General features: G+C 36.8%; 1 pseudogene; it reads left to right on the top strand.

Annotated features, from left to right (window-relative positions):
* Nucleotides 1-19,134: 19,134 nt before the first annotated feature.
* LOC101689446 lies at nt 19,135-20,064 on the top strand (annotated as a pseudogene).
* The last annotated feature ends 6,259 nt before the right edge of the window (nt 20,065-26,323 follow it).

Below are 26,323 nucleotides of genomic sequence, written 5' to 3'. Positions count from 1 at the left end.
TGGGCAATTTAAACCTCTTCCCTGTAAGACACTCTCTGATTCGTGCAGAAGTATGAGGTAATTCATGTATTGAAATTAAATTTCATTCCATTGGAAAAGGTTAAAGTAGTATATTTTTATCCTTTGAGTCAATACAGCTCATGTCCTGGCCATTTACCTTTAATCATTTTTATCTCCTTGTACTAATAGTGAGAAAAAAATTAATCATCCCCTAAACTCATTGCTTCATATATTCAGTACTGTATGATATATTATATAAACTTATAACATTACATGAATTACTTACATGATCTTAAAATCTATGTAGAATTAACTTCCTCTTTGCTTACTCTGGTTAAACTCTTCTGAATTGGTAATTAACATATTTATCTCCATTCATGTATATTTACTCAGTGATTGAAGATGCTTTGGTTAGTCTACAGTATCCATGGATACCAGGCAGATCAGGGATTCCAACCTGAGTAACTCCAGAACTGAAAGTCAACACCTCTTATCCAAACTATCATCACTGAAGTGTTTGCAAAGACATGCCAATGTTAACTTAGCAGATTTAACCTAAAGTGTAGGGGAGAAGGTTCAAAAGCTAATTTAACATGCTTTCTAAGAAGTTGGTATTTTCTCACTTTTGGAGAGGTAATTTCATGACAACCTGGAAGAAATGAAAATAGATTTGTCATTATGCATGTATTTGACAAGATTGAATTGGCAAATCTGTCTTATAAAATATAATCCTGAAATCAAAATTTAGAAAAATTCTAAATATTGCAAGATATTATAGAGAAATTTTTCTACCTCAAAAGACCAATATATTTAACACTTTTTGCATAATTAATTGTAAGGCTTTGTGAATAGACACATAAATGTATATGTAAATCTCTATTATAACACTTTGATAAATAATAAATAAGTATCTAGGAAAAAGTACTTACATTTTCTTACACAGTCGAACCAATAAGGTATGAAGAAAGTGGAAAATTAAAGTCATGCACAGGTTGAAGGTAAGCTGGGAATATTTAAATTGAACTATGTTTTCAATAGACTATAGGTAAGGCACTTTAAGATTTCTCACACTGGATTAATAACCTCTGAGAGTTATTGTATTTTGTCCCATTTATTGACAATTGGTGATGACAAAAGCAAGTTAAGGTTTTTTCTCCTATTACAGAAGCTAAAATACTGCTTCACAGCATCCCTTTGAAGTCCAGCAAAGGGAGCAAATGGACTACAACTCTATGTACTGACATGGATGAACTGTACAAACAATACTAACCCAACTACAACAAACTAGATGCATTGTGATTGAATTTACATAAATTTTGGTTTCTTTTCTTAAGATTTATTTACTCATTTGCTTGAGAGAGCACATATATGCACACAAGTGGGGAGAGGGGCAGAGAGAGAGGGAGAAGGTGAGAAGCAGACTCCATGCTAAGTTCAGAACCAACCGGGGCTTGATCCTACCACCTGGAGATCATGACCTGAGCAGAAATAAAGAGCTGGGCACTCAGCCAAGTGAGCCACACAGGGGCCCCTTAAGTAAGTTTTAAGAAAAGCAACCATGATATTTTGGGGTAAAATATACATAATGGAAAATTCACTCATTTATTTTGAAGGGTACACTTCACTGCCAATAAGTAAATTCATCATGTTTTGTAATAGTCACCACTACCCATTTCCAGAACTCTGTACTCATGAAATAAAAACTCCCATGCAGCCCCTAGTAAACTCTATTCTGCTTTTTGGCTTTATGAATTCACCTGTTCTAGGGACCTCATATAAGTGATATCAAACAATATCTGACCTTTTGGGTCTAGCTTATTTCATTTAACATCATGTTCACAAGTTTTATCCGTGCATGGCATGTTATTGGAACTTAATTATTTTTATGGCTAAATAATATTTCATGTTGTCTCTGTATAAATTAAAGTTTTGAGACCTGGTAGGACAAGTTCTCAAACTTTATTTCTGTGGAGGCCTGAGAGCTTGAAGCCTCCTAGTCCACCAGTATCCTGGTATCACTCTACAAGGCAAATATGGTCTTAAATATCAGCCTTCTGATTAAATTTGCAGGAGTTGATGGTTGTTAAGTTTGAGATCCCCTATACTATTGGTATTTCTGTTGTCTTGGTAACAGACTACTTTTTTCCCCTTTGTGATGTTTATGTAGACCTGTAACCCTGCATTAAATTGTACACATTTGTGTGGTTTTGGGGTTTACTTCAATGAATTTTTTTTTCAATTAAATGTTCTGTTATTTCATTTTTATTTTCATTTTATTTCTTTTCTTTTCTTTGTTCCAGAATTCATTGTTTAGCACTACACCCAGTGCTCCATGCAATACGCACCTTCTACAATACCCACCACCAGGCTCACCCGACCCCCCCCAACCCCCTCCTCTCCAAAACCCGCAGTTTGTTTATCAGAGTACACAGTCTCTCATGGTTTGTCTCCCCCTCCAATTTCCACCAACTCCCTTCTCCTCTCCATCTCCCAATGTCCTCCCTGTTATTCCTTATGCTCCACAAGTAAGTGAAACCATATGATAATTGACTTTCTCCACATGGCTTATTTCACTCAGCATATCTCTTCCAGTCCTGTGCATGTTGATACAAAATGTGGGTAGTCATCCTTTCTGATGGAGGCTTAATACTCCATTGTATATATGCAATGTATCTTCTTTATCCATTTGTTCACTGAAGGGCATCTTGGTTCTTTCCATAGGTTGGTGACTGTGGCCATTGCTGCTATAAACACTGGAGTACAGGTGGCCCTTCTTTTCACTACTTCAGTATCTTTGGGGTAAATACCCAGTAGTGCAATTGCAGGGTCATAGGGAATCTCTATTTTTAATTTCTTTAGGAATCTCTGCACTGTTTTCCAAAGTGGCTGCACCAACTTGCATTCCCACCAACAGTGTAAGAGGGTTCCCCTTTATCCACATCCTCTCCAACACATGTTGTTTCCTGTCTTGCTAATTTTGGCCATTGTAACTGGTGTAAAGTGGTATCTTGATGTGGTTTTAATTTGAATCTCCCTCATGGCTAGTGATGATGAACATTTTTTCATGTGTCTGATAGCAATTTGTATGTCTTCATTGGAGAAGTGTCTGTTCATAGAGAAGAGAGAAGAATCACATGGTCCTCTCAATTGATGCAGAAAAAGCATTTGACAAAATCCAGCATCTGTTCCTGATTAAAACACTTCAAAGTATAGGGATAGAAGGAACATTCCTGAACTTCATAAAATCTATCTATGAAAGAACCACAGCAAATATCATCTTCAATGGGAAAAAGCTCGCAGCCTTCCTGTTGAGATCAGGAACATGACAAGGATGCTCACTCTCACCACTCTGTTCAACATAGTATTAGAAGTCAGACAACAGCAATCAGACAACAAAGAGAAATAAAAGGTATCCAAATTGGCAATGAAGAAGTCAAACTCTCTCTCTTCGCAGATGACATGATTCTTTATATGGAAAACCCAAAAGACTCCACCTCCCAAACTATTAGAACTCATACAGCAATTCAGATATGTGGCAGGATACAAGTTCAATGTACAGAAATCAGTTGCTTTCTTATACACTAACAATGAAAATGCAGAAAGGGAAATTAGAAAATCGATTCCATTTACTATAGCACCAAGAACCATAAGATACCTGGGAATAAACCTAACCAAAGAAGTAAAGGATCTGTACTCGAGGAACTACAGAACCCTCATGAAAGAAATTGAAGAAGACACAAAAAGATGGAAGACCATCCCATGCTCATGGATCAGAAGAATAAACATTGTTAAAATGTCTATACTGCCTAGAGTAATCTACACTTTTAATGCCATTCCGATCAAAATTCTACTGGTATTTTTCAAAGAGCTGGAGCAAATAATCCTAAAATGTGTATGGAATCAGAAGAGACCCTGAATCCCTAAGCGAATGTTGAAAAACAAAAATAAAATTGGGGGCATCACGTTACCTGATTTCAAGCTTTACTACAAGCTGTGATCACCAATACAGCATGGTACTGGCATAAAAACAGACACATAGACCAGTGGAACAGAGTAGAGAGCCCAGGTATGGACACTCAACTCTATGGTCAAATAAATTTTGACAAAACAGGAAAAAATATACAGTGGAGAAAAGACAGTCTCTTCAATAAATGGTGCTGGGAAAACTGGACAGCTATATGTAGAAGAATGAAACTCGACCATTCTTGCACCATACACAAAGATAAAACTCAAAATGGATAAAAGACCTCAACATGAGACAGGAATCCATCAGAATCCTAGAGGAGAACATAGGCAGTAACCTCTTCGATATCAGCCACAGCAACTTCTTTTGAGATACATCTCCAAAGGCAAAGGAATCAAAAGCGAAGATGAACTTTTGGGACTTCATCAAGATCAAAAGCTTCTGCACAGCAAAGGAAACAGTCAACAAAACAAAGAGGCAACCCACGGAATAGGAGAAGATATTTGCAAATGACACTACATACAGACAAAGAGCTGATATCCAAGATCTATAAAGAACTCCTCAAGCTCAACACACACAAAACAGATCATATAAAAAAAATGGGCAGAAGTGGTGTCTGGGTGCCTGGGTGGCTCAGGGTTAACCCTTTGCCTTCAGCTCAGGTCATGATCTCAAGGTCCTGTGATCGAGCCCTGCATCTGGCTCTCTGCTCAGACGGGAGCCTGCTTCCCCTCTCTCTCTGCCTATTTGTGATATCTCTCTTAAATAAGTAAATAAAATCTTTTAAACAATTTTTTTAAATGGGCAGAAGACATGAACAGACACTGCTCCAATGAAGACATACAAATGGCTAACACACACATGAAAAAATGTTCATCATCATTAGTTATCAGGGAGATTCAAATCAAAACCACATTGATATATGATTATCTGTTTTGTGTGTGTTGAGTTTGAGGAGTTCGTTATAGATCCTGGATACCAACCTTTTGTCTGTATTGTCATTTGCAAATGTCTTCTCCCATTCCGTGGGTTGCCTCTTTGTTTTGTTGACTGTTTCCTTTGCTGTGCAGAAGCTTTTGATCTTGATGAAGTCCCAAAAGTTCATCTTCGCTTTTGATTCCTTTGCCTTTGGAGATGTATCTCAAAAGAAGTTGCTGTGGCTGATATCGAAGAGGTTACTGCCTATGTTCTCCTCTAGGATTCTGATGGATTCCTGTCTCATGTTGAGGTCTTTTATCCATTTTGAGTTTTATCTTTGTGTATGGTGCAAGAATGGTCGAGTTTCATTCTTCTACATATAGCTGTCCAGTTTTCCCAGCACCATTTATTGAAGAGACTGTCTTTTCTCCACTGTATATTTTTTCCTGTTTTGTCAAAATTTATTTGACCATAGAGTTGAGGGTCCATACCTGGGCTCTCTACTCTGTTCCACTGGTCTATGTGTCTGTTTTTGTGCTAATACCATTCTGTCTTGGTGATCAGAGCTTTGTAGTAAAGCTTGAAATCAGGCAATGTGATTCCCCTAGTTTTGTTTTTATTTTCAGCATTTCATTAGCAATTCGAGGTCTCTTCTGGTTCCATGACCAGGTGGGATTTATGCATGGGATGCAAGGGTGGTTAAACCTTCACAAATCAATCAATGTGATAGAATGAATCAGTAAGAGAAGAGAGAAGAAACACCTGGTCCTCTCAATTGACGCAGAAAAAGCATTTGACAAGATACAGCATTTGTTTCGTATTGATATGCTTCAAAGTATAGGGATAGAGGGAACATTCCTCAACTTCATAAAATCCATCTATGAAAAACCCACAGTGAATATCTTCCTCCATGGTTAAAAGCTGACAACCTTCGCTTTGAGATCAGGAACATGACAAGGATGCACAATCTTACCACTCTTGTTCAACATAGTACTACAAGTCCTATGAACAGCATCAGACAACAAAAAGAAATTAAAAAAAAAACTAGCAAAGAAGTCAATCTCTCCCTCTTTTGGAGATGACATGATGCCTTATATGGAAAACCCAAAAGACTCTATCCCCAAACTACCAGAACTCATACAGCAATTCAGTAATGTGGCAGGATACAAAACCAATGTACAAAAATCACTGGCTTACTTATACACTAACAATGAAAATATAGAAAGGGAAATGAGAGAATTCATTCCATTTACTATAGCACCAAGAACCATAAGATACTTGGGAATAAACCCAACCAAAGAGGTAAAAGATCTGTACTCGAGGAACTATAGAACACTTATGAAAGAAATTGAAGAAGACACAAAAAGATGGAAGACCATTCCATGCTCATGGATCAGAATAATAAAAATTGTTAAAATTTCTATACTGCTGGGGTGCCTGAGTGGCTCAGTGGGTTAAGTCTCTGCCTTTGGCTCAGGTCCTGATCTCAGGGTCTTGGGCTCTCTGCTCAGCAGGGAGCCTTCTCCCCCCCCCCCACCCCGCGTGCCTTTCTCCTACTTGTGATCTGTCAAATAAATAAATAAAATTAAAAAAAATTAAAAATGTCTAAGTTGCCTAGAGCAATATATACTTTCTATACCATCCCAATCAAAATTCCACTGGCATTTTTCAAAGAGCTGGAATAAGCAATCAAACTTTTTAATTTTTAATTTTTTTAAGTAGGCTCCATGCCAGTGTGGGGCCCAATATGAGGCCTGAACTCATGACCCTAAGATCATGAACTCAGCCAAAAAAAAAAAAAAAAAAAGAGTTGGATGACCAACAGACTGAGTCATCCAGGTGACCCAAATGAAACTTCTTTAAAAAGAATTTACCTATGAAGCAATAAAAGAAAGAACAAACTAATGATGATGATTACAATAACATAGATTAATCTGAAAGCATTAGGCTAAATGAAAGGATGTAGATAAAGAAGGATACATAGTATGATTCAATTTATAGAACATTCTTGAAAAGACAAACTTGAAGGAGTAAAGACCAGATCTGTGTCCCTCAAATGTTTAGTATTGTCAAGTGGCATATCATCTGTAATCATCAACAAACTGAGGAGTTTCAGGGCATCAGGTACCAAACTTTAAGAAGAGTAGTGAACCCTTGCTTTTATGACTTGTTTTCTATTTCTTTTACCTGTGTATTTGTTGACCACCTTCTCATAGTAACATCTCATGGATTCTTCAAGATAGAAGTCTCTTCTTTCTCTGTGACACTGCCCCTCCCGGTCAGGGTCCTGAGTCAAGCAGTACTCACATGCCAGGATCTCAGTCTCTCTGGCTAATTCCTACCCCCTTGAACCTACATTGCTCTGTTCACAAATGCAAGAAGCCATAGAGCTGCGGAATTAAAACTCTGGGCAACCTCAACCCAGGATTCTTGTGAGTTCCCTAACAATTCCAGGGCAAATAGAGATGCAAGTTTCACAGGTTTTTCAGAATTTCACACAAGATTAATTTCCATTCTGCGGACATCTTGCTTATTGTCCAGTACTTCTTCTTTCCCTTTTCTCTAACCATTGCCACCCTGGCATTCCCTGTATTTTTCAAATAAACTATGTACACACATTCTTGTTTTAGGTCCACTTAAACCAAGATAGTACTTAGCTCACATATCCCGTTAAGGCCAAGTTCTTCTGAGTTAGTGTCAACTGAAATTGTGATATGTATAGACCAACATCCATTGTAAGATCATAGTGTCTTTTGTCCTTCCTTTTTTACCTTCTAAGCCCCAGAAGCAATTGGCATATGATGGGCACTTGATTAAAAAGTCCTAATCAGTTAATCTCATGTACTTGAAACTGGTTTTCTTGTTTGTTTTTTTAAGAGCCATACTACTTTATGGAGAGGACATTTGATGGTCAAAAGACCAGATGAGAAAGAAGCAAACTTGTTTAAAAGGGCATGCAGAATCTAGGGAGAAGGATAGAAAACAGAAAAGAGGATATTCATTCTAGAGACTGATTTCAACGTGAATTCAGATTTTTAGGAACTTCAAAATGCAATTTCAGATATCTGGATTACACCATTCCCTGAACTGGAGTTTTGATATGGCTATAGTCTAAATGGTTAGTAGCCAGATAAAATGCTTAAGTTATCAGGCATCATCTAGATAGTCATTTCCTGTCAGGGACAATTATCTTCGGAGGTATTCTAACACCATGTTCATGTGATTAACTGGTTGGGAGTATTTACAATTTGTAATAAACTGGGCAACTTAAACATGTTAAGGCAGAAAAATGATGCCATATAGTTTTTTTTTTAATTGCACTGAGAACAAAGAAAATGAACATTTCTCGTTTTTGTTTTTAAAGATTTTATTTATTTATTTGACAGAGGGAGAGAGAGATCACAAGTAGGCAGAGAGGCAGGCAGAGAGAGAGGAGGAAGTAGGCTCCCTGCTGAGCAGAGAACCCAATGCGGGGCTCCATCCCAGGACTCTGGGATCATGACCTGAGCCAAAGGCAGAGGTTTTAACCCACTGAGCCATGCAGGTGCCCCAAATATGAACATTTCTTTAAACACTGTTCTTAAAGGACAATTCACTTTGTTTGAATGAGATTAGGTCAAAGATACAGGAGATGTAAATACCAAGAGACTCAGTGAGGCAAAATACTGGTATGAGAGGCTCTAAAATGAAGGAGTCGTCTTTTAGGATTCAACTGTTTTATCTTGAGAAAATCAGTGGATATTGGATAAGTCTGGTGATCTAGGAGTGGGACAGTGGGAATCCATACTTGTTCAATCTGTTCCACATAACACTTCTTAAAATTGGATCCTGGTTTTAGAGCTAGAAAACAACCACATGTGTTTTGTATCACATGTAGGTACAACTTCCAACTGTTTTTGTCTTCTTAAATGTATGAACTGCTGAGCAGGCCTATGGAAACAAAAAAGCAAAGTCAAAAGATGCATACTTAATTTTTACAATAAAGATGACCAGCTAAATTCTGCTTGTCCAAGCAGTAGAGTTGATACTCTTAAGTTTTGTATTAAATACAGTTCCAGAGAAAAGTCATTTTATGAATCACCCTCTGTACTCCATACCACCCCTCATCCCTACTGCACTCACACACAAGAACTTAATATTTTAAATAATGTGTTCCTAGTGTAACATAGAAAAAGTGATCCTTTTACTATGTTACACCTAGGAACATATTAATTCTGGAACACTGAAAAGAAATTAAAAAAAACAAACATTTTAAAAAAGTGATTTATATTCAAACACGTTTGAGAATGTTATATATTTTTAAAACAGAAATATTTCCCTGCATAACTTTCTGCCCCTTTAGTAAGATTATATCAGGAGCTGGCACACCCTGGCTGGGATGGGCTAAATCCAGCAAATCATCTGTTTTTATAAATGAAGGTTTAGTGTAACAGAGCAATATGTATTTGTCGATAGATTATCTGTAGCTATATTGTTAGAATGACAGAGCTTGTGACACAGACTCTATGGCCTTCAAAGCTGAAAAGATTTACTACCTGATCTCTTTCCAAAAAAAAAAAAATGTATCTGACCCCTGGGCTTAGAGACAGTATGTAATACACACTGTAATATATAGTATACAATTCTCATAATTACTTGAGCAGAGAACCCATTGCTCACATTTTGTAGCTTTAATGTTTTGTGGAATAGCGTATAGAATATAATATTCTAGTATTTGTTCATCTGTTTGTTTTACTCTTTATTTTTAAGTGAGATTTGTCCAACCATAAACATGAAGTTTCAAAGTTATTTTGAAGTGGGAAGAACATAATGCAGCACTTGTAATAGAAAATACCCTTGGAGATCTCACTAGCTTTTCAACAGTAATATAAAATAATAGCTGGTGGTGATTTCTTAGAGAAGAACTCATCAAAAATATCTTTTAAAAATATATTTTATACATTCAGTTTATTTGGTTCTCTTGTAGATTTGCATTGTGATTTTTCATGAGCTGAGCAAAAACCCCTGTTTCATAGGTAATAGTTACATCCATGTGCTTAAATTACTATTTTTATGTTAAAAGATATACTTGAAGAATACATGCTTATCTTGATACTTGATCAATTTTACATTACGTTTTATTTTTATGCCAAACATTCTGTAAAATGAATTACACAAGTAGAAATAAAAATTTGAATTTTACTATTGTTTTGTCTAATAAAATTTATCATTTTGAAGAAATAGCTTATTAAGATTGTTTTCCCTTTTTGAAAACAGAAGAAAAATACATTATGATTGCTTAATATTGGGGGAGGAGTCAAGATGGCGGAGAAGCAGCAGGCTGAGACTACTTCAGCTAGCAGGAGATCAGCTAGATCGCTTATCTAAAGATTGCAAACACCTGAAATTCCATCGGCAGATCGAAGAGAAGAACAGCAATTCTGGAAACAGAAAAATAACCACTTTCTGAAAGGTAGGACCAGCAGAGACGTGAATCCAAAGCCACGGGAAGATAGACCCCGGGGGGAGGGGCCGGAACCCGGCAAGCGGGGGAGCAACGGTGCACAAAATCAGGACTTTTAAAAGTCTGTTCCACTGAGGGACATCGCTCCAGAGGCTAAACCGGGGAAAAGCCCACGCGGGGTCAGCGTGGCCTCAGGTCCCGCAGGGTCACAGAAGGATCAGGGGTGTCTGAGTGTCGCAGAGCTTGCGGGTATTGGAACGGGAAAGCTGGCTACAGAGACAGAGCCGACAGTGAGCTCACAGCTCGGTGTTACCTTGAAGCGGTCGCAGGCTCGGTGAGCTCGGAGCGCGGGCGGAGGTCAGGCAGACGGGAGTAACTGGGCGCTGTTCTCTGAGGGCGCACTGAGGAGTGGGGCCCTTGGCTCTCGGCTCCTCCAGGCTGGAGACCAGGAGGCCGCCATTTGTAGTCCCGTCCTCTGGAACTCTACGGAAAGCACTCAGGGAACAAAAGCGCCTGAAAGCAAACCCAAGCGGATTACTCAGCACGGCCCCTGGTAAGGGTGGTGCAATTCCTCCTGGGGCAAAGACACTTGAGAATCACTACAAGAGGCCCCTCCCCCAGAAGATCAACAAAATCCAGCCTAGACCAAGTTCACCTACCAAGGAGTGCGGTTTCAATACCAAGGAGAGCAGCAGAATTCCAGAGGAGGAGAAAGCAAAGCACGGAACTCATGGCTTTTTCCCTGTGATTTTTTTTAGTCTTGCAGTTAATTTGATTTTTTTCTTTCTCATTTTTTGTTTTTTTTCTCGCCTTCTGGTAATTTTTTTTTAACTTTTACCTTTTTCTTTTTTAACGTTTTTAAACTAGATTATCTAATATATATATTTTTTCTTTTTTATATTATTCTTTATTTGTTTACTTTTTTAAAAATTCTTTTCTTTTCTTGTTTTTTTCTTTTTTCTTTTTTTTTCTTTCTTCCTTTTTGAACCTCTTTTTATCCCCTTTATCCCCCCTCACGATTTGGGATCCCTTCTGATTTAGTTAAAGCATATTTTCCTGGGGTTGTTGCCACCCTTTTAGTATTTTACTTGCTCCTTCATATACTCTTATCTGGACAAAATGAGAAGATGGAAAAATTCAACACAAAAAAAAAGAACATGAGGCAGTACCGAAAGCTAGGGGACTAATCAATACAGACATTGGTAATATGTCAGATCTAGAGTTCAGAATGACAATTCTCAAGGTTCTAGACGGGCTCGAAAAAGGCATGGAAGATATTAGAGAAACCCTCTCCGGAGATATAAAAGCCCTTTCTGGAGAAATAAAAGAACTAAAATCTAACCAAGTTGAAATTGAAAAAGCTATTAATGAGGTGCAATCAAAAATGGAGGCTCTCACTGCTAGGATAAATGAGGCAGAAAAAAGAATTAGTGATATAGAAGACCAAATGACGGAGAATAAAGAAGCTGAACAAAAGAGGGACAAACAGCTACTGGACCATGAGGGGAGAATTCGAGAGATTAGTGACACCATAAGATGAAACAACATTAGAATAATTGGGATTCAAGAAGAAGAAGAAAGAGAGAGGGGAGCAGAAGGTATACTGGAGAGAATTATTGGGGAGAATTTCCCAAATATGGCAAAGGGAATGAGCATCAAAATTCAGGAGGTTCAGAGAATGCCCCTCAAAATCAATAAGAATAGGCCCACAGCCCGTCACCTAATAGTAAAATTGACAAGTCTCAGTGACAAAGAGAAAATCCTGAAAGCAGCCCGGGAAAAGAAGTCTGTAACATACAATGGTAAAAATATTAGATTGGCAGCTGACTTATCCACAGAGACCTGGCAGGCCAGAAAGAGCTGGCATGATATTTTCAGAGCACTAAACGAGAAAAACATGCAGCCAAGAATACTATATCCAGCTAGGCTATCATTGAAAATAGAAGGAGAGATTAAAAGCTTCCAGGACAAACAACAACTGAAAGAATATGCAAACACCAAACCAGCTCTACAGGAAATATTGAAAGGGGTCCTCTAAGCAAAGAAAGAGCCTACAAGTGGTAGATCAGAAAGGAACAGAGACCATATACAGTAACAGTCACCTTACAGGCAATGCAATGGCACTAAATTCATCTCTCTCAATAGTTACCCTGAATGTTAATGGGCTAAATGCCCCTGTCAAAAGAAACAGGGTATCAGACTGAATAAAAATACAAAACCCATCTATATGTTGCCTCCAAGAAACTCATTTTAAGCCCGAAGACACCTCTAGATTTAAAGTGAGGGGGTGGAAAAGAATTTACCATGCTAATGGACATCAGAAGAAAGCAGGAATGGCTATCCTTATATCAGATCAATTAGATTTTAAGCCAAAGACTATAATAAGAGATGAGGAAGGACACTATATCATACTCAAAGGGTCTGTCCAACAAGAAGATTTAACAATTTTAAATATCTATGCCCCCAACGTGGGAGCAGCCAACTATATAAACCAATTAAAAACCAAATCAAAGAAACACATCAACAATAATACAATAATAGTAGGGGACTTTAACACTCCCCTCATTGAAATGGACAGATCATCCGAGCAAAAGATCAGCAAGGAAATAAAGGCCTCAAAGGACACACTGGACCAGATCGACATCACAGATATATTCAGAACATTTCATCCCAAAGCAACAGAATACACATTCTTCTCTAGTGCTCATGGAACATTCTCCAGAATAGATCACATCCTTGGTCCTAAATCAGGACTCAACCAGTATCAAGATTGGGATCATTCCCTGCCTATTTTCAGACCACAATGCTCTAAAGCTAGAACTCAACCACAAAAGGAAGTTTGAAAAGAACCCAAATACATGGAGACTAAACAGCATCCTTCTAAAGAATGAATGGTTCAACCGGGAAATTAAAGTAGAATTGAAAAAAATCATGGAAACAAATAATAATGAAAATACAACGGGTCAAAATCTGTGGGACACAACAAAGGCAGTCCTGAGAGGAAAATATATAGCGGTACAAGCCTTTCTCAAGAAACAAGAAAGGTCTCAGGTACACAACCTAACCCTACACCTAAAGGAGCAGGAGAAAGAACAAGAAAGAAACCCTAAGCCCAGAAGGAGAAGAGAAATCATAAAGATCAGAGCAGAAATCAATGAAATAGAAACAAAAAAACAATAGAACAAATCAACGAAACTAGGAGCTGGTTCTTTGAAAGAATTCATAAAATTGATAAACCCCTGGCCAGACTTATCAAAAAGAAAAGAGAAAGGACCCAAATAAATAAAATCATGAATGAAAGAGGAGAGATCACAACTAACACCAAAGAAATACAAACTATTATAAGAACATACTATGAGCAACTCTACGCCAATAAATTTGACAATCTGGAGGAAATGGATGCATTCCTAGAAACATATAAACTACCACAACTGAACCAGGAAGAAATAGAAAGCCTGAACAGACCCATAACCAGTAAGGAGATTGAAACAGTCATTAAAAATCTCCAAACAAACAAAAGCCCAGGGCCAGATGGCTTCCCGGGGGAATTCTACAAACATTTAAAGAAGAACTAATTCCCATTCTCCTGAAACTTTTCCAAAAAATAGAAATGGAAGGAAAACTTCCAAACTCATTTTATGAGGCCAGCATCACCTTGATCCCAAAACCAGACAAGGATCCCATCAAAAAAGAGAGCTATAGACCAATATCTTTGATGAACCCAGATGCGAAAATACTCAACAAAATACTAGCCAGTAGAATTCAACAGTACATTAAAAGGATTATTCACCACGACCAAGTGGGATTTATTCCAGGGCTGCAAGGTTGGTTCAACATCCGCAAATCAGTCAATGTCCTACAACACATCAATAAAAGAAAGAACAAGAACCATATGATACTCTCAATCGATGCTGAAAAAGCATTTGACAAAGTACAGCATCCCTTCCTGATCAAAACTCTTCAAAGTGTAGGGATAGAGGGCACATACCTCAATATCATCAAAGCCATGTATGAAAAACCCACCGCAAACCTCATTCTCAATGGAGAAAAAGTGAAAGCTTTTCTGCTAAGGTCAGGAACACGGCAGGGATGTCCATTATCACCACTGCTATTCAACATAGTACTAGAGGTCCTAGCCTCAGCAATAAGACAACAAAAGGAAATTAAAGGCATCCAATTCGGCAAAGAACAGGTCAAATTATCACTCTTCGCAGATGATATGATACTATATGTGGAAAACCCAAAAGACTCCACTCCAAAACTGCTAGAACTTGTACAGGAATTCAGTAAAGTGTCAGGATATAAAATCAATGCACAGAAATCAGTTGCATTTCTCTACACCTACAGCAAGACGGAAGAAAGAGAAATTAAGGAGTCAATCCCATTTACAATTGCACCCAAAACCATAAGATACCTAGGACTAAACCTAACCAAAGAGGCACAGTTTCTATACTCAGAAAACTATAAAGTACTCATGAAAGAAATTGAGGAAGACACAAAGAAATGGAAAAATGTTCCATGCTCCTGGATTGGAAGAATAACTATTGTGAAAATGTCTATGCTACCTAAAGCAATCTATACATTTAATGCAATTCCTATCAAAGTACCATCCATCTTTTTCAAAGAAATGGAACAAATAATTCTAAAATTTATATGGAAACAGAAAAGACCTCGAGCAGCCAAAGGGATATTGAAAAAGAAAGCCAACGTTGGTGGCATCACAATTCCGGACTTCAAGCTCTATTACAAAGCTGTCATCATCAAGACAGCATTGTACTGGCACAAAAACAGACACATAGATCAATGGAACAGGATATAGAGCCCAGAAATAGACCATCAACTCTATGGTCAACTAATCTTCGACAAAGCAGGAAAGAATGTCCAATGAAAAAAAAGACAGCCTCTTCAATAACTGGTGCTGGGAAAACTGGACAGCCACATGCAGAAAAATGAAATTGGACCATTTCCTTACACCACACACAAAAATAGACTCAAAATGGATGAAGGACCTCAAAGTGTGAAATGAATCCATCAAAATCCTTGAGGAGAACACAGGAAGTAACCTCTTCGACTTCAGCTGCAGCATCATCTTTCTAGGAACAACGCCAAAGGCAAGGGAAGCAAGGGCAAAAATGAACTATTGAGATTTCATCAGGATCAAAAGCTTTTGCACAGCAAAGGAAACAGTTAACAAAATCAAAAGACAACTGACAGACTGGGAGAAGATATTTGCAAACGACATATCAGTTAAAGGACTAGTGTCCAGAATCTATAAAGAACTTAGCAAACTCAACACCCAAAGAACAAATAATCCAATCAAGAAACGGGCAGAGGACATGAACAGACATTTCTGCAAAGAAGACATCCAGATGGCCAACAGACCCATGAAAAAGTGCTCCATATCACTTGGCATCAGGGAAATACAAATCAAAACCACAATGAGGTATCACCTCACACCAGTCAGAATGGCTAAAATCCACAAGTCAGGAAATGACAGATGCTGGCGAGGATGCAGAGAAAGGGGAACCCTCCTACACTGTTGGTGGGAATGCAAGCTGGTGCAGCCACTCTGGAAAACAGCATGGAGGTTCCTCAAAATGTTGAAAATAGAACTGCCCTATGACCCAGCAATTGCACTATTGGGTATTAACCCTAAAGATACAAACGTAGTGTTCCAAAGGGGCACGTGCACCTGAATGTTTATAGCAGCAATGTCCACAATAGCCAAAGTATGGAAAGAACCTAGATGTCCCTCAACAGATGAATGGATCAAGAAGATGTGGTATATTATACACAATGGAATACTATGCAGCTATCAAAAGAAATGAAATCTTGCCATTTGCGACAACATGGATGGAACTAGAGCGTATCATGCTTAACGAAATAATTCAAGCAGAGAAAGACAACTATCATATGATCTCCCTGATATGAGGAAGTGGTGATGCAACATGGGGGCTTTAGTGGGTAGGAGAAGAATAAATGAAACAAGATGGGAATGGGAGGGACACAAACCATAAGTGACTCTTAATCTCACAAAACAAACTGAGGGTTGCTGGGGGGAGGGGTTTTGGGAGAAGGGGGTGGGATTATGGACATTGGGGTGGGTATGTGCTTTGGTGCGTGCTGTGAAGTGTGTAAACCTGGTGATTCACAGACCTTTACCCCTGGGGACTAAAAATATATGTTTATAAAAAATAAAAAATTTTAAAAAAAGATTGCTTAATATTTTCCTTAAAATATTGTTGAAAAATATAACATTTTAGATAATTAAGAAAAAAACAATCTTACAGGTTTTATGACCTATATATCATCCCCCTCCTTTTTTAATGGACGTAGAATTGAAATAACATGGTTTCAGGTCTATGATGGAAGAATTCAACATGTATATGTATGGCAAAAATGATCACAAAATGTCCAAGTTAACATCCATCATCATAACAGTTAGAGTTTTTTTTTTTCTTGTGATAAGGACTTTCAAGAGCCACTCTCCTACTTTCAAGTATGAAATAGAGTATTATTAACTACAGTTACTCTGCTGCATATTACATTCCCTTGACTTAGTCATTTTATGACTATAAGCTTATAACTTTTGACCCCCTTCACCCATTTTACCCCTCCACCATCAGGCAGCCATCAATCTATTCTATCCATGAGCTCAGTTTTTGTTGGGTTATTTACATTCCATACATAATTGTGATGCTATGGTATTTATCTTTGAGTTGCTTGTAGAATAATGCTCTCAAGGTCTATCCGTGCATCCATGTTTTTGCACATCTCAAGGTTTAATTCTTTATAATGGCTGAATAATAATCAAATGGAGATATGTACATATACACACATATTTATTTTATTCCTCAATCAATGGGTATTTAGGTTGTTTCTGTGTCTTTTCGTTTCCAATGAAATGTGTGTTTCATAAGGCTCTTCCCTATATTAAATTGTAAATATCTTTCTAGATCGAAATATATTCTTCAGTGTTTTTAATAGGATTATTTAGTAGTGCTTATTATGCATTGAACACTGTGTTGTGTGGCTTGTATTGACGTAAAAATCGAGTATTAGTGTTTCATAGATGGGACTATTAAAGGTGAGAAGTTAAGGAAAATATATATCCCTTAGACCTGCTATGTGGTATGGCTGGAAATCAGACATAAGTCTGTGGAACTCTCAGCCACAGTTTTATACTCCCTCTTTATTAATACTCCACTGGGAGTATATATTATAATCTAACAAATGCAGTAAAATTGGGCAATTCAGTTGTTTAAAATTGTCCGTATTATAAATATGAGTGTGTTAAACTTTTGTGATCTCAGCTCATGCATAAGCTAAGATAAATCTGGGATTCATAGAAAATGCATACTTTGATGCCTTGATAAATACTACCAATTGTATTCTGAGCACCTTCTACCAGTTTTTATAACCTCTTCCTCCATATTATGCACAGAATTAGATATGTTTGATAGACAAAAACAGACCTCTCATTATATCTGCATGTTCTTGATAAGTAATTAGGGTGAGCATACTTTTGATATTACCATTAATACTTAAAAATCTCTCTTCATTTTATTTTCTACTGAGTTATTTTTTTAACTTTATTAGTATGAGGTCTTTGTATTAATAAGATTGTTGTGCTTTTCCTTCATGTATATATATTTATAGAGCTTTTTTAATATTTTGTATGTGAGACTTCTGTTCTTATTTTTTGATGTGCACAAGTTTTATGTAGTTAAATTCATTCATCACTTTGTTTTATGGAATTTCCTTTTGTTGTCATTATCATGAAATAGTTCCCTATTGTTAAGATTTTTTTAAAAATTTCTCATTCACAGTTTACTTTAACATTTTCATGGATTTATTATTTACCTTAAAACCTTTAATTAATATGTACTTTATCCCCACAATTGGTTTATGTTGGGCTTTTTTTCCCTAATTGGATAATAATTGTTAAATAATTACTATGTTCCCCACTAATAGGAGATGCCATATTTATCATGTACTAACTCTATTTTGTTATCCTGAATATATGTATCTTGTTATTCAATAGTGAATCCTTTTACTTCAGTTTTTACTCATTTAACAAACATGGTAAACTAATCTCTGTATCTCAGGCATTGTAGTTGGAATGGTGAATTTGAAAGAAAAGGAAGCATGTGACTAAAAGAGAGCATATATAGTATGTCAGACAAATTAGTTCAGAACAGTAATTATTATTTTTTAATGATTGTATTTATTTATTTGAGAGAGAGTGAGTGAGACAGAGAATATGAGCTGGGGCAGAGGCAGAGGGAAAGGGAGAAGCAAACTCCCTGCTAAGCAGGGAGCACGATGTGGGGCTGGGATCATGACCTGATCTGTAGACAGATGCTTAATTACCTGAGCCAAAGTGCCCCAAGAACAGTAATTAATGCTACAATAGAGGTAAACTATGATACAGGTAAGAGGATGCCATCTTACTGGTAGTGTTTGAGGTGTTCTAAAGACTTAGAAGGAGAATTGATGAACCATATGGCAAGTTGAAAATGTCATTTCTGGAAGAAGGAATGGCATATGTGAAGACAGGGATGTTTGAAATACCAGTGTTTACCCGTGGAGCTACAAATAACTATATATCTAGAGTGATGTCCATGTGAGTGTGGAATCTTTAAGGGAGAGATAGAGAACAGGAGCAGGACACTGAATAATTGCCTTTGGTAAGTGCTTTATCCTGAAATTTTTAGGAAACCATTGAGGTTTTTTTCCCCAAAGGATTTATATAATAATACCATTTTAGAAAGGTTAATTTGGGAAAGGGGGGCAGGGGTCTCACCACATGGCTTATCATGGGCTCATTGGCATTTTCTGTTTCTGTGCTCTCCCCGTCTTATGTCTGGAGCTCTGGCATGGAATCCCCAATCTAGGAGTTAAAGATCTAATGTTGTGTAGCCAGATTTTCTTACTTCTTGCTCTTCCTACTTTAATTATTTCTGTGACTGCCTCATGGCTCAATTCATTTAAATTGTCCCAAGTGTATCTGAAAGAAGAGAAGAATGAGAAATGACAAAATCTTGTCAGAAAAAATAAATAAAGAGGCACAGGATGAAAAAGCCAGCAGATACATAGAGAATGTTCTAAAACCTCACCAGGAAATGAAATTGAGAAAACTTAGAGTGTGTGTTTCAGGTTACAGGTAAAACCTGGAAGTTAAGTGGTGTCCATAAACTTAAGGCTGATGAAGATTTGGTGCTTGAAAATAAAAGCCAGACATCTTTTAAAATATCAAACAGAGAAGCAGCAAAGAAAAGGAACTTGCCTCAGCCTTTAACCAAAATTTCACTGTCTGCTGAGAAACCCACTCAGGAGATTTTTTTTTTTTGTATATGTACAAGTTAATTTATTACCACATTGTTTATAATTGTAAAAAAAAATAGAAACAACCTAAATTCCTCTACATAGTATAGTGGTTGAATATGCTATTCTTGATTCACCTGAAGAGCCTCCTGAAACAGCTGAATGAATAGTACTGTTTCTCTCCAATGTCTAAGGGGGAGTGTCCTGAAAAGAATATTTTTTTAAGTATTGAAGATCATAGCTCTTATTTGACTGGGTGATGAAAATCAGGTACTGCACATCCCTATACAGCTTTTCTTCTTCCTTTCCCAGAAGGCCCCTGGAAGTGGTTGGAGGCTGGTCACTGAAGAACATAAGAATAACTGTGGATACTCTACTCAATGTAAAGAAAAAGAGCAGAGCAACTAATTAAGAAAGGAGAACTACCTGTTCTCCATAAAATCAGTTATGCCATGACCTTACAGGACAGTAAATGATTCACTTTAAAATTATGTCATACCTTGGTGAGCTCAAGGCAGTAAACCTTATAATGTTGAGATCCTTAGGAACATATGGATATAAATGGTTAGAAAAGAATTGCTCTCTGCATACAATAATTTGTGGAATGTGCCATTTTATAATGTACCAAATGAAAACTAGATAAAACATATAAAGAAAGACACTCAATGATTTGTACTTTATCCTAGCTGATATCATTTATCACTATGCTGAAAAGTATTAGGACTTTGTTTACTGCCTTTTCAGTCAGCCTTGCCACACTGAACATTTCACAATTCAAACTCTTTAAAGTCTATTAAGTAGGATTTTTTTTTCTGTATTTCTGGAAATTAAACTGTGAAGATATTTCAAAGGATTTTAATATTTTAAAGTTCTTTTTTATACCTGATAAAGGGCAGGTATCCAAAATACATAAAGAACTTAAAAAACTCAACACCCCCCCCCAAATAATCCAATTTAAAATGGGCAGAAGACATGAACAGACATTTCTTCAAAGACCTACAGGTGAAAAACAGTCACATGAAATGATGCTCACCATCACTCATCATTGGAAAAATGCATATAAAAACTACAATGATATATCACCTCACAGCTATCAGAATGGCTAGAATCGAAAACACACACAGATGTTCTTGAGAATGTGGAGAAAAAGAAACACTCTTGCACTGTTGGTGGGAATGCACACTGGTGCAGCCACTGTAAATAACAGTATGGAGGTTCCTCAAAATGTTAAAAATAGAATTATCCTCTGATCTAGCAATTGCACTGCTAGGTATTTATCCAAACAGTACAAGAATATTAATTCAAAATGGCACATGCACTCTTGTATTTAAAGCAACTTTATTTGCAATATCTAAGGTATGGAAATGGCCCAAGTGTCCATCAATTGATGAATGGATAAAAGAGATGTGGATATATATATATATATATATATATATATATATATATATATGAAATCTCCATGCAGTGGAACATTATTCAGCTCTAAAAAAGAATGAAATCTTGTCATTTGCAAATTACATGGATAGAGCTAGAGAGTATAAAGCTAACTGAAATAAGTTGGAGAAAGACAAACACCATACGATTTCACTCATGTGGAATTTAAGAAACAAAACACACTAGCAGAGAAAAAAATGACAAACCAAGAAGAAGACTATTAATTATAGAGAACGAACTGATGGTTGCTAGAGAGAGGGTGGGGGAGGCGATGTGGAAATAGGTGATGGGGATTAAGGAGTGTACTTGTCGTGATGGGCATTGGGTGATTAAAATAAAAATTTTAAAAAGGTTAATTTGGCAGTAGAATAGAGGTTGGATTAGAAGGGCCTAGCTTGTATGTATTGTCCTAAGTATACTAGGATTCTCCAGAGAAACAACCAATAATATATTTTATATGTGTTTATTAGTGCTTCACTCATGAAACTGTTCTTCCCTGCTTGCTTGTTTTCCTATCACCTTCATTTCTGTGGGAAAAAATACACTTAGAGTCTACAGTAGAGACCTGGCACTGTTCTAGGTTTGATGGATCAGTAGTAAACAACATCAGAAGCCAGAAATCCATGTTGGTAGGAAGCTTGCATTCATACAGACATTTGCCAATAAAGAGTGAGCATATCTCGTGTTAATAAGTACTTCAGAGAGGGCTTGGGGTGAAAAGCACATGAGGTGAAAAAGGAATCCAGGGTGATGATGGTCCTATAAATTTTAGAGAAGCTCCATTTCACAAAGGTTTTGTTCAGATACTGACATGAGCAAGTACCTGATGGCAGGGAAATAGAGAATTGTGCAGAGATCAGATGGGAGAAGTTTCTGTGTAGAGGGAACAGCAAGTGAAAGAAAACTCTAATGGAGGAGCTAGCTTGCTGGGTTCAAGGAACAACAATAACGTCTTTGTGCTTTACAGTGAGGCAAGGGAAAGGGAAGAAATGACACTGGGAAGGAATAGGTGAAGTTCTTCATGGCTTTGGGTGGACACTAAAAGATTTTGACTTTTGTTCTGATTCAGTGGATAAATAATTGGAGAGTTAAAGGAGTGACATGATCAGCTTTGGTTTTTCATGAATAACCCTGGACCAGGTTAAGAAAAGATGAAAAGGGACAAGGGAAGAATCAGGAAGTATATTTAGATGGCTGTTGTAGACACTAGACACTCCCTGATGGTAGCTTAGAAGAGGGTAGTAATGATGGAGTTGGGGAAAAATTCTTTGTAGAATTGAGATAGGCTTTTCTAATGTGTGAATAGTTAGTAGTAGCTGAATGCAGCTTTTCCTGTAAAATCCAGGGCCCATGATTTAAAATACCAGTTTGGCATTGGGTAGGTTTTTGGCTGATTTTCTCAGTTCCATCAATATATTATCTATCTTTTAGAATGTTGTAGGTCTTCCAACCATGTGAATCATAATAATAAACATTTGCCTTTTCAGTACATCTAAAATCTTTGAAGATAAGCAGTTACCTGAAAAAAGTATAAAGCTAAGGCATCTTGTATTTGCCAAATGGTTCAATTAAAATTTCTAGCTCTTATTAGAGTAGATTGACAAGTAAATGCATAGGTAGTTCCTTTTCATGTTTGAGTTCCTGGGTAGGAATTGGTGAGGATCAAGGAGTTCTTAGGAGAAGAAAGCACTCACTATCCAATCAAGACCTCTCATTGTGAGTAGGACCCAACGTCCTACCTCCACTTGGATAATTTTACAGATGCACTATTGATCTCTCAAGTAGTTATGTCTCAACACTTTTCTCTATTCCATCTTTTTTCTGACTTTATTGAGATACAGTTGGAATGTAACATTGTCCATTGTTTAAATTATACAGTGTGTTGACTGGAAGCATTTATATGTTGCAAAGTCTAGCCTGGTATGTTCTTTCTTACTGAAAGTCTTCCTCTGCATCACATTTTATTCCCCAAGCTTGCTTTGAATTATCCATCATTTTGCTTCCTTTCTTAGAGTATTCAACAGTAATATAAAAAGTAATTATTATGTGCCGGATGTGAAAGATATATAGAGGTCATGTTTCCTTCCCTTCCGATGCTATTGGAGTGTGATAGAAATACTTGCAAGGACATAAACTTCAAAAAAAATTATAAACACGATGATGAAGATACCCAGAGTGTTCTATTGGGAAATCAAAGGCAGAAACCTAGCCTGACCTGAGGAGGAGTGGTAGAGCATCAGATTGTTGCTGGTAGTATTATAATCTAATCAGAGATAAGAGTGATAAAGAGGAGGTAGGCGTATTGTAGTTGAGATGATTGCAGTGTCCCTTGGGAATTCCATAACCACCCCCCCCCAGGATCTCTTCTAAGAAAAATATATTTAAATGCATAAAATAAAATACAAAGGACTATAAAAGAAGTTGCACAAGAACAGAATATTTTTTAAAGATTTTGTTTATTTATTTGACAGAGAGAAATGCAGCAAGAGGGGAACATAAGCAGGGGGAGTGGGAGAGGGAGACTGATGTGGGGCTCAATCCCAATTCTGGGATCATGCCTGAAGCCAAAGGCAGACCCATAGTGACTGAGCCACCCTGGTGCCCCCACTAATAAAATGTTAAAGCAAACCCTAAAACAGTGGTATATGTGCTTTTGTTGTGTTATATACCTGTATCTTACCAGTCAGATTTACTGACTCATAGTTTTGTGGCCTATAATATGTATTGTATCTATGTTGTTGATAATGATAAAATTGCAATCACTGCTACTACAAAAGTATGTTGTCTGCATTCATAATTTAAGGAAGGGTTAGAGGTTAATATAAACAAAGATACAAATTTTTATCTCCATCTAAGTTTATAGATCCTCCCTTGCAACTTTATCCAGCTTTACGTAGAATTTATGTGATGGATTTAAGGTAAGGAAGGCTGCAGGTGGACAGAGAGAAACTAATCTGTACTTAGTCCTGCAGTGTGATGATGAAACCTTAAAGGTTTTCCAGCAACTCTAGCATATGATGCCCTTTCCTGTCATTGAGTTCATTTTTTTTTTTATTTTACTTGCCCTGAAGGATTTAAGATTTAGTTCATAATGGACTTTCTAATTTTTCATCTAATTTTTAGGACTTACCTTGTTAATAAGATGGTAAACGTTAGTCCTTGCTTGCTATTCAAAGTGTAGTTTAGGGACTGGTAGTTTTGGCATCACTGGGAATGTATTTGAGTACAGAATCTCAGATTTTGATCCCAATCTATGGAATTGGAATATGAAAGTCAATAAGATCACTAGGTGATTTTTATGAACATTGAGGATTGAGAAGCACTGCTCTAAGGGACAGGGTTTCTGAATTAGAATCCATTTGCTTCCTCATAAGACTCTTTTAGAAAATTTAGTCACATAATCTTTCAGTACACACTTAGTTTGACAATTAAACCAAAATTACAGTCATTTTATGTTAAAAGTGCAAACTTTCCTCTCAGATTTAGAAGTAAAGGACATATAAATCTTATTAACAATCCTAAAGTGATCTTTAAAGTAGTGGATGATTTTTCTGGGTCAGTGTATCACTGTGAGCAAATAGACTTACCACAAATGGCCTGCCATTTGAACGGACACCTAAAAACCATGCATCTATCACCTGGCATGAAATCTTACTGCAAATGTGTATATCCTACCTACATTATGATAACAGATCATAAATTAAGAGAGTGCAGTTTCTCATTTCTTTATGGTTGTGAGGCATATCGTTCATATAACCTTTTTTTTTTAAAGATTTTATTTATTTATTTGACAGAGAGAAATCACAAGTAGATGGAGAGGCAGGCAGAGAGAGACAGAGGGAAGCAGGCTCCCTGCAGAGCAGAGAGCCCCATGCGGGGCTCGATCCCAGGACCCTGAGATCATGACCTGAGCCGAAGGCAGCGGCTTAACCCACTGAGCCACCCAGGCGCCCCGTTCATATAACCTTTTAATCATTCAATAAAATGAGTGGCTAGAAAAGGCATACTCAATAATACTTCATCATGGCATTCAGTCCTTGGCATTGGCTTTGAATTCTTTTGAAATGTTTTATTAGGTGTTTAAGTGGTAATGAAGTAAAGAGGAACTTGGAATTGTGGGTTTTAAGAACTGCTGAATACTTCTAATAATACATCTCATGAAGCTTGTGATTCCTGACTCCTAAACTATAAGGTCAAGTAAAGTGAACTAAGTTTTGTACAAAATAATGTAATTTAATGTCACCTACTTTATGTAATAAAGTCACTGGAGCCAAACTGATTGGGAAGGGGCTTTGAGTATGTAGGAAAGAGTCAGAAGTTGGACTGATTAAAGTTTAAGAACTAGAGGTTGCTTAGAGCTAAATCTCTCCCTTGTAAAATGTAGCTTTTTTAATCTTCAAGTTGTATGGAATTGATTTTTTAAAGATAAAAGTCTATTGATATTTATTCTCTACAACAGTGTACTTGAAATTTTCTCTTATATTTAAAGTATCCAGTGACTGTCAAAAACCCTTCAGATAGTTGCAATAGTTAATATTACTTTGGTTAAGAAATTTCTTTTTTAAAAAGGTGGGAAAACAATTTATAATAAGTGACAAGTGGCATTCTTAGGAAAATAATGTATACCAAAAAAGAAATGTATTCATCTCTTCCTGATTAAAATATGTATGTGTGTATATACACACATATGAATGGTGAAAAATCTGTACATTTCACTTACAGGCTTTAAAAAATCATATCTACAAAAGCTTGTGGTCTTAGTACATTAACTTAAAACTATTTTATGTTATCCCTTGTCATTTCAATTAAAAAACCTAGTTTTCAGATTAGTTCTTTCCATATATGTGAAGAATTTCATTGCACACATAAATCATGTGGGGTTTTTTCATTTTATGTGTATTTAGGAAAGTAATATTAAACTTTCAAGTACTTAATTCCTTATAGCATTATAAATATTCCTGAGTAACCATGGATGGATATACTATTATCTATCTATCTATCTATCTATCTATATGTATTTTTGGTACTGAATTTTAGTGAATTCCATGGATAACCCTTCTTTTTTAAAAATTTTTATTTATTTTTTAATTTCTTTTCAGTGTTCCAGAATTCATTATTTATGCACCACACCCAGTTCTCCATGCAATACGTGCCCTCCATAATACTGACCACCCAGGCTCACCCAACCTTCCACCCTCTTCCCCTCTAAAATCCCCAGTTTCTTTCTCAGAGTCCAC

This window comes from Mustela putorius, unplaced genomic scaffold (assembly GCF_011764305.1).
Source record: "Mustela putorius furo isolate JIRA1106 unplaced genomic scaffold, ASM1176430v1.1 tig00003836_pilon_pilon_pilon, whole genome shotgun sequence".
NCBI classification, from domain to species: domain Eukaryota; kingdom Metazoa; phylum Chordata; class Mammalia; order Carnivora; family Mustelidae; genus Mustela; species Mustela putorius.
Note: the sequence above shows the minus strand (reverse complement) of the source record. Positions and strands in the feature narration are given on the sequence as shown.